This window comes from Sciurus vulgaris (genome assembly GCF_902686455.1).
Source record: "Sciurus vulgaris genome assembly, chromosome: 12".
NCBI lineage: Eukaryota > Metazoa > Chordata > Mammalia > Rodentia > Sciuridae > Sciurus > Sciurus vulgaris.
The window spans coordinates 40629027-40637593 of NC_136473.1; the positions used below are offsets into that span (position 1 = coordinate 40629027).

The 8567-nt window shown below is 36.9% G+C and overlaps 1 pseudogene across 1 annotated transcript; it reads left to right on the forward strand.

Annotated features, from left to right (window-relative positions):
- The first annotated feature begins 1176 nt into the window (after window positions 1-1176).
- LOC306641255 lies at window positions 1177-1999 on the forward strand (annotated as a pseudogene). Its single transcript has one exon. The product of its transcript is annotated as an uncharacterized misc_RNA (transcript).
- The last annotated feature ends 6568 nt before the right edge of the window (window positions 2000-8567 follow it).

The window sequence follows — 8567 nt, forward strand, 5'->3', positions numbered from 1 at the left end:
CACGTAGGGAGCAGAGGAGGGCTACAGAACTCAGCAATATGCCGGGGTGGGGAGAGGTGGCACGTGCCTGTAATCCCAGGGGCTCAGCAGGCTGAGGCAGGAAGATCACTAGTTCAAAGCCAGCCTCAGCAAGTTAGCAAGGCCCTGAGCAATTCAGTGAGACCCTGTCTCTAAATAAGATACAAAAAAAGGCTGAGAATGTGTCTTAGTGCCTAAGTGCCCCTGAGGTTAATCCCTGGTACAAAAACAAACAAACAAACAAAAAACTTAGCAATGTGTGATATTTCAGGCAAGCAGTTGGCAATGAGATTCAAAATAAAGGAAGGGGTGTCCAAGGGTGAAAAAACTCTGAAGGAAAATACCTATTCATTATTGTCACAAAATGAAAAGCCACCTATTGGGGAAAAAATTTGTAAAACTTATTCAATAAAATATTTGTATCTAAAAACATATAAATAGCCAAAAAGTATATAAAAAGAATGTTCAAAAATCACAAGTCATCAGGGAAATGCAAATTAAAACCACAATGAGATATCTCACCACAGGTAGAATGGTTATTATCAAATATATAAAAGCAACAAATACTGGCAAGAACAGGGAGAAAGGGAAAATTTATACACTGTGTGTAGGAATTTAAATTAGTATAACCACTATGGAAATCAATTTATAGGTTCCTCAACAAACTAAAAATAGAACTACCTTATGATCTAACATCCCACTATGGGGTATATGTCCAAAGGAAATAAACTCAGTATACGTCAAAGAGATAGCTGTATTCCCAAGTTTATTGTATCACTATTCAAAATAACTGAGAAATGGAATCCATCTAGGTATTCATGAACAGATAAGTTGATTTTTTAAAAATGTGGTTTGTATACAACAGTGGAATATTATTTAGCCATAAAAACGAATGAAATAATATCATTTATAGCCACATGGATGGAAGTGGAAGATACTACGTTAAGTGAAATAAGTCAGGTATAGAAAGATAAATACCATGTTCTCAGTCACTAATGGAAGCTAGAAAAGATATTCACACAGACGTAGAAAGTAGAATAGAAATGACTAGAGACTAGGAAGGGAAGGGGTAACTATACTATACTGCAATTAATTATACATTTCAAAAATAACTAGAGAAGCAGAAGCCAGAGTCCCAGAAGCAGCTGGGTGGGTGTAATGACTGGGATCACCACCATCAAGGCAGAGAAGTGCAAGATCCAGGTTCTGCAGTCAGTGATGCAGAGGAGAGAGCAGAACTCATCCAGCAGGAAGCAGAGGGCACAAGGCAGGCCTGGGAACATGCCGAGGCTGCAGTGGCCTTAAACTGTAGGATCCAACTAGTTGAAGAGGAGTTGGACCCTGCTCAGGAGCTTCTAGCCGTTGCCCTGCAAAAGCTGCAGAGACAGGATAACAGTGAGAGAGCTATGGAGGCCAGTGCAAACCTAGAAAATGAAGAAAAGATGCAACAAGTCTAGTTCAAAGAAGCTCAGCACCTCCCACAATAAGTGGACAGGAAATGGGAGGAGGAGGCTGGTAAGTTAGCATTTACTGAAGGAGACTTGGAGTGCTCAGAGGAACAAGCTGAGCTGGCTGAGTCCTGTTGCCAAAAGATGGATGAACGTCAACTGACGGACCAGAACCCAAAGTGCCGGAGAGCTGGTGAAGAAAAGTATTCCCAGAAAAAAGACAAATAAGAGGAAGAGAGGGAGATTCTTATTGATAGATTCAAGGAGGCCGAGACCCATGCTGAGTTTGCTGAGAGATCAGGAGCCAAACTGGAAAAGACAATTGATGATTTGGAAGATAAGTTGAAATGCACCAGAGGGGAGCATCTTGGTACTCCCAGGACTCTGGACCAGATCCTGCTTGACCTGGATGAGATGTACAGCCCCCGATCCTGCCCTGCTGCTGCTCCTTCCTCTGATCCTGACTCCACCAGAAACCAGCCAACCCCAGCCTCAAGATGACCTTGAAACTGAGGACTAATCTTTAACCGGAAGGCTGCTTTCTCCTTTGAACACTCCCTCTAACTCTTCCCTCCTTTTCACCAAATTATCTCTGCCTCTTTCCAGAAATTCCAGCTAGGCTAAAGGTTGAGCAGCTTTGGCAACAACATTTAAGGGAATGTGAGCAAAATCTGAAGTGTCTTTAAAAGCACATTGTGATGTTCCCATTTTGTAATTACTTTTTGTTGTTATGGCAACCATTAGTGAAACATTCCAAATAATCCCACAGCTCTGAAGCAGTAATCAAACTCCTTTTCCACGTTTGGAAGTTAACTTTTCAACTTCATCTATATTGTCTTCTCCACTAGAGGAGGAAAAAGAGACAACCAGAGCCCAGGGAAAGGCTCCACTGTGGGAAACCCCACTGCTCTGTATGAAGTACCAGCCAAACGAGAAAGGCGATTCCAAGAGGAGTTAGCCAAAAAACAAAACCCATGCTTTTCGGGGTTGGTTTATTTTTTTCTTTTAGTTCTAAGTTATCTTTGAACAACTATTTTGTGTTTTGCTTTTTTCATCAGAAATGCCCAAATTAAGAGGCTGAGAACTGACTTTGCTTGTTGGTTTGTTTTTCATGGTGCTGAGAATTGAACCCAGGGCTTCCTAACATATTAAGGAAGTGCTCTATACCATATCCTCAGCCTTGAGACCAAATTTTTGTCCCATCTCTTACCGCCTTCCCAGCTGTTCGTAGAATGGTTGCAGACCCCTTAATCTTGAGGAGATGACTTAATTGCTCTCCTGCCTTCTTGAAAGAAAGAAAATTATGTTTTTGCTGGAGCTGTAGAAAACTCATTCATCACCCTTGCTGGGTCTGAAGCTGCTGTCTTTAAAAGTATCACCTCACTGTGCTTTGTCTCAGTCAGTGCTGGAGAAATCTTAAATAGCTATGTACAAATTTTTTATATTTTAGCCTATTTGAGGCTTTTCTTCTTTGAAGTCGAGGGTCCCTGATTACCCCATCTGGCTGCGAGAGTTCTCAGTCGTCTGGGCTGGTAGTGTGCTGATCTTTCGGTGTTTCTTTCCCCACCCAGTTCCCACTTTTAGATGAGGTTTCTGTGAGGTCTCTTAGGTGTACATCCTACAGTTTATTAGCTCCAAAAGTATTCTTTGTTTTTGTGGACTCTTTGGAGACAGCTGAGAGAAAGAGAAACCAGTAGCACAACTGTTTTAATCAATACTGAATATTGATGAGTGACTTTTTTAAATAAACAGTTCCTCCAATAATAAATGAATAAGTAAGAGTTTGATTCTTCCCAAAACATTGAAATGATAATATTTAAGAAGATGGAAATGCTATTATCCTAATTGGATCCTTAAGTATTCTATCTATGTAGTAAAATATCACATTGTGCCCTGTGAATATGTACAATTATTATGTAGCAATTAAAATAGAATAAGGCAAGAAGATCTAGAATATAGAAAGAATATCTATAATTCAATAAGACAAATGACCCAATTTAAAAAAGAAATGATTTCAACAGACACCTCACCAAAGAAGATATACAGGTAGCATTTAGGTACATGAAAGGATTGTGACTAATCATCAATGAATACAAATCAAAACCACAATGAGATGCCACTACCATCCACAGGGATGGCTAATATTAAAAACTTGACCTATGAAGTGGAAGTGATCATAAATGTGAAGAAACTAAAACTATCACACACCACTGGCATGAATGTAAAATGGTGAAATCACTTTGAAAATAAGCTCAATAGTTTCTTGCATTAATACACCCACCTAACACAATGCTTTGTAGATGAATGTTCAGAGTAGTTTTATTTGTAATAGCTGAAAGAATCCAATGTCCATCAATAAGCTAATGGATAAACAATAAAAAGGAATGTACAAGTGACAATAGGAATGGAGCTGAAAACAATTAGGCTGAGCAAAAGAAACCAGGCAGAAAAGAGTACATTGTGTATGATTCATTAAAATAAAACTCCAAAACACACAAATGTACCTGTAGTGATATGAAACAAATAACTCGTTTCCTGGATATGGGATGAGAGGAGGGAAAGGGGCAACAAGAAACTTTTGGAAATGAGGAAAATGTTCCTTGTCTTGGCTGTATTGACAGTCTTGTGAGAATATACTTAAGTCAAAAGTTATTAAGTGTTATACTTACTACATGCACAATTTATTGCACTTTACATCAACATAGTATTTTTTAAATATAAAATGATCATATCTTCAGATTCTCCATTATTGAATCACAAGATCTAAAGCTCTGCTTTAATTCAAAAGTCATAGTGTAAATTCACATGAAATGTGAAATCATAATTGAGATACCAAAATAGTGAAACTAATCTACCATACCAGAGAAGATATGACATATCTTAGGCCCTTTGTATATAAATGAGTTAAGATGAAAGATTTTCAGACGGGTCAAGAGACTAAAATTAAAAATTGATTGACACATGTGACCCAAGCAAATGCCAGTTAAGTCCTTCCCATTACTAGCTGAGGGATTTCAACAAATTATTTCAACATCTGTGAGCCTAAATAACTTTTTTATAAAATGTATAATACTATTAATACTAAATATACTGTGACAACATACTGGTAAATACTAAATAACAGTAATACTAAATACACCTTTGAGGATCAAATGAGAAAATATATGTGAAAGTTCTTCTAAAACTATAAAGCATATGAGTTAACAATTATATTCTGATACAATAATTACTGCATGCCAGTTAGCATCTTTTTTTGTCATTGTTTTTTATTTATACAGACTGCATTTTGATTCATTGTACATAAATGGGGTATACCTTTTTGTTTCTATGATTGTGCACGATGTAGATTCATACCATTCGTGTAATCATACATGTGTATAGGGTAATGATGTCTGTCATTCCATCATCTTTCATACCCCACCCCTCCCCCATCTCATTTCCCTCTACATAATCTAAAGTTTCTCTATTCTTCTCTTACCCCCACCCCCACCCCCATTATGTATCATCTTCTACTTATCAGGGAAAATGTTCGACCTTTGGTTTTTGGGACTTGGCTTATTTCACTTAGCATGATATTCTCCAATTCTATCCATTTATCTGAAAATGCCATAATATTATTCCTCTTTATGGCTGAATAATATTCTATTGTGTATATATACAATATATACCACATTTTCTTTATCCATTCATCTGTTGAAGGGAATCTAGGTTGGTTCCACAATCTAGCTATTGTGAATTGAGCACCAGGCAACATCTTAAAAAGGTTTTGCTCATATAATCTTTCTAACAACTTTGTGAGGTAAGTATCATGGTTTCTCCATGCACAGTGCATGAGTACCCTGCAGGTAGCAAGAGATTAGGTAATTCTTTCCTGGATGCATATCTAAGATATGGCAGGGCTGTGGCTTTCTGATACCTGAGTTTCTCAGACTTCACAACCCATAATGGTGAGTGTTGCATAACAGCACCTCCCACAACATACATGTGAAGGAAATCCAAATGCATAAGCAGATGCAGCCACACCTAGAGATGCCAGATTCTCCATTGTATTGGCTTCTCAAGCTCTGCGGAATTTGATGTTGGATAGAACTCAATATGACATACTTCACTGTAAAGCAGATCTGTTATAAAGCAGGCTTCAGATCTGCTCCTTACACACATTTATAGGTACAGGAGAGAACGACACCCTTCTCATAATGAAGTAACAGGCACATGTTTATTTCTAAATCCTTAGTAGACATTTTACCTATGCAAAGAGGTTATGTCCAGATGAAAGAGTAGCTTCCTGTGGAGCACAGCTGAACTGGAAAGCAAGATTTTCTTCCTCAACACCTGACTTTGTTTATCAGCTACTTTGCTGAGACTACTCTTTCATTCACTCCATTTTCCTACCCTTTCTTCTATATCTCTGCTCTTTTTTACAAACTTTTTCAACCTTCCCCTTTTCCTTCCTATTGTTCTTACACCAACTACTCATTGTGACTTAATTAATTGTATCTAAAGTCTTCAATTAGCCAATGAAATAGACTTACAAAAATAAAATAGGGAAATGAAAATGAATAACAGCTCAGCATGATCTCCAGTCAACTTTCCGTGTCCCCACTATGCTGAGAGAAACATGGGACATGGTAGCAAAAGGACACTCCAAATAAATCATTTAAAATTTTATCTTAATAATACTCTGTGAATTGCCTATTTAATAAGGAATAAAACTTATCTTGTTATACTAAAATTTAATGAGTTTCAAAGTGAGCAAAAAAATTATGAGGTAAAGGAAGAAATTAAGCAAAAGGAGAAATGAAACTATATGCTCCACTCTGCTATATATAATATGTGTATTGTAGATGATCATACATTGTGTTTAATATATAATTATAATATATATAGTATATATATATGTAAGTGCTATGGATATATTTCAAACCTAGACATTGCTTCATCCTGTATATTATTATTTGACATTTTGTATAATTTTGCAGAGAAAAAAATTTAATGCAAGAATTAGATCTTACTCTTTAGGATAGTCTGACTGTGATTTTCCTGATTACAAGTCTCATTTTATATGTGCCTTGTATGTAATGGAATTGCCTCCTTGGGAAAGCACAGTAAGTTCCAGTGGTATCCAAGGGGGACATGATCAGGCTCATCTTCATATAATAAAGTTGCAACATGGGTTAATAAAATAAGCCAAAATTTGGTTGTACTTCCTTAGGAATTTCACTTTTGAAGGTGTTGAGTTTGCAACTTGAATTCTATTTAAGTCTCTGTGTTTTAATAGTGGAAGTTTTTTGGAAGTAGGAAGATCATTTGAGCTCATGAGTTTGAGACCAGCCTGAACAACATAATGACCAACATATGTTTATGGGCAACATAAAACAAACAAACAAAAAACCAACAACAACAACAACAAACAAAAATAGAAAAACACAAAAGACCCAAAAGTATACCATATAGAGATCTTTTCCTCAAATTTATATTTTGTCCCAATGCAACATTTGTTTCCATAGTAATGTTTATTCTATGTACAGCAAATCATAATTCAAACAGATGGTGATGTGGGGGTAAAATCTGAACTAATAAAAATACTGAATTATGCATCGTTTTCTAAATGCAGTATTATTTTTTTAAATGTACAAAATGATTGGAATGATTCTGGTTCCTGGAAGAAAATTATGTGAAACATACATTTAAAATGAGCTGTTTGGCAAATAAATTACTTGTTAACAAAGATTTGCTCCTACAGTTTTAAGAGTATATTGAAAGCTTTGTATCTCAGGGAATTATAAATATCCTACAGTCTATTTTGTTTGTGATACTAATTAAGTAAACAGAACCTCAGAGGCTGGGATTTGCCTTTAGGAAATCAGTGTGAGAAAAATCAAGATAGCTTTCCTCTTCAAACTGTTTTTCTGGCTTAAGGCTTTGATGCCTTTTCTTAAGGGGACAGAATAGAAGAATTCTTATTTAGAATGAAAATATTCCTAGATACTACCATTTGGATCTTGAGTGTCCCCCAGAGCCTATCTATTAAAGACTTGGTCACCAGTCTGTGGTGCTAATGGAAGTGGTGGAATCTTTAAGAGGTGGGATCTAGTGGGAAGAAGTTAGGTCATTGGGAGCATGCTCCTGAAAGCCATATTAGAACCCTTTTTCTATCTCTCTTTGCTTCCCACATGAGATGAACAGATTCCTCTGCCATGTGCTCCCTCTGTTGATGTTCTGTGCCACCAGAGACCCAAAGCAACAGGGTGAGAGACCATGGACTGAAACCTTGAGCCAAAACAAAACTTTCCTCCTTGTAAGTTTTTTTTTCTTAGTTATTTTATCACAGTGATGGAAATCAGAACAATACACTAGATAATTAATAAATTACTAAAATAGCAGGGAATGAGGTTACTTTCATTATAAAAGAAAGTTAGAGGAAACATGAGAGACTCTTGTTTTGAAAAAAGAGCATTGAGTAATCCAAGAGACAGTCCCAACCTGGGGACCATGAGAGGACAGGGTGAAGACCCTGGATACATAAGGAGAGGAAAACAAAGAACTATAGGTGAGGAGGGCTAGGACCCTCCCTATTTTTCAGCTCAGCTCAGTTCAGTTGTTGTCAGAATTCTTACCCATTTCAAAGTAGTGGAACACCAGTTAATAATTTGCTGTAATATGAAAAGCCTCCTATGGGGGGATATAACCCATTTTGCGTTTTCACATCCGTTCATAAGAAGATTGATCTATTCCCTCAGGTTTTTCAGGTAAGCTTCTTCTAATGCTCAGCCTAAATATCATTTCATTATTAATTTGTTTTACAGCTTAGTCTTCTATATTGGGATTCAAATATGCTGGCATTTGGCCTCAGAAAGGACCACATTTACTCCCATTGTTGGCCAAGAAATACATTGTTGAGGTTTGTCTTATTGGTCTGTGTTTATTGCTGGTATTGTTGCTGTTTCTGCTTTTACATTTTCCCTTCATGAATCTGTCCTTGCAGATCGTTCATCACTTCTGTGACTCTGAAATTTGCCACAATCTGTCAATATTTCCCCAGCCCTTAACAAACATCTCTCATTTGTTTTTTTCCCTTGACTCACCTGTCTGTTTTGTAAG